The sequence below is a fragment of the Helianthus annuus genome, chromosome 2 (assembly GCF_002127325.2).
Source record: "Helianthus annuus cultivar XRQ/B chromosome 2, HanXRQr2.0-SUNRISE, whole genome shotgun sequence".
In the NCBI taxonomy this organism is placed as follows: Eukaryota; Viridiplantae; Streptophyta; class Magnoliopsida; order Asterales; family Asteraceae; genus Helianthus; species Helianthus annuus.
Window position 1 is genome coordinate 171,049,530 of NC_035434.2, and position 1,454 is coordinate 171,050,983.

Consider the following 1,454-nt stretch of genomic DNA (forward strand, 5'->3'; position numbering starts at 1 on the left):
ATAGTTTGTTTTTTTTTTTTTGTTTAATGATTGGAAGGGGCATTATCAGGCATTATTCCCACTACGCCACTTTTGTAATAACGCCCCATGCTGACTGGACTGCCACGTGTCGAATAATGCCCCATGGTGGAGGCATTATATTGTTTAACCACTACACATGGTCTTGTAAAGTGTTAAGACATCCCTCTGTTTGAATTATAATGTCGGAAAACTTTGAAAGTTGCTTTCCACCATGTAAATAAGAGGTATATGGAATCTTGAATGATATTTTTTACTGGTAGGTTTCTAAATCTTGTTAATTTGCAGCTTATAATACACAATATTAGGTTACCAAAGTAGAGCACTGTTGGAGATGCTCTAATGAAATAAAGACAAAGGTACTTTGGATTTTAAATACAATGAGCTTGCATTTAAATTATATTCAAGGCTAAATTATTGAGTTAGCATTCCTGATTCGAACAACGCATTTTTTAAACAGGTTAAATTATCTCATCTAAATGATGAACTTAGACCAATTGCAGTATTTTCTCATAAGTTATTTTAAGTTAGTGTGATGTTTTTTTAAGTTATTTTTTGTTTCAGTTTCTAGTAGAATGATCAAATTTAGGAAATTTACCAACACCCTATTTTGCAAATCTTATTGAGAATATAAATGATCAAAACTGGACATTACAAGCTGAGGAAGTAAGTTGGCCTCTACTAAGGAGATTGAGAATATAAACTAGTATTTACATTTTTTAAAGTTGAAGAAAATATATTTAGAACAATGTTGATGTGCAGAAGAAAAGAACTCGAGCCCCAAGATCCTTGATTCATGCTTTATCATTTCACAAAAGTGGTTGCAAAACCATACTGATAGCTAGCGACTGACTTTAGAAGCTATGATGTGGAAGGTTATGAAACAACTACCAGATGTTGAAGATTGTGGAAGATTGGTAAAAGTAAAATGCTTTCACGTCTCGTTATTAAGTTATTGTAATTCACACTTTGTGGTGACTATATTGTTATTTGAATTTGGACAAGTGTATTCAAGTCAACATATGACTATTAATGATAGTGTTATTATTGTTTTGGTGTAATTCAATTAAATTTATGTTACAAAGTTATGTTTGTTGTAAAAAAAGGTTGCATTTTTTCCATTGAAAGATAATGATGGTTGCAATAAGTTTAGAAAAAAGTTGCATTTTTTTAACTAAACTATAACATCAGAACATCGTTGGTAAATACAAGACACAGGAATTCATGGATTTAGGTTGGCTATGATCTCTATTCAGTCATATTTCCAAACTGCAACACACAAATATGTGACCAACAAACTCCGAATACTGAAAACCTTCAGCAATCATATTCCTATTACTCTCACAACCTATCGTCGGTTAACTTATATACGGGTCGTATAACATTATATGGCTCGTATACAGATCTTAAAAACCCAAAACCTCACAAAAATAAAC

The 1,454-nt window shown here is 31.8% G+C and overlaps 1 long non-coding RNA gene across 1 annotated transcript; it reads left to right on the forward strand.

The window, feature by feature from the left end:
* The first annotated feature begins 630 nt into the window (after nucleotides 1-630).
* On the forward strand, nucleotides 631-1,072 carry LOC110927191. Its single transcript, XR_002585560.2, has 2 exons — nucleotides 631-684; nucleotides 781-1,072. It is a non-coding gene; the product is annotated as an uncharacterized LOC110927191 (long non-coding RNA).
* The last annotated feature ends 382 nt before the right edge of the window (nucleotides 1,073-1,454 follow it).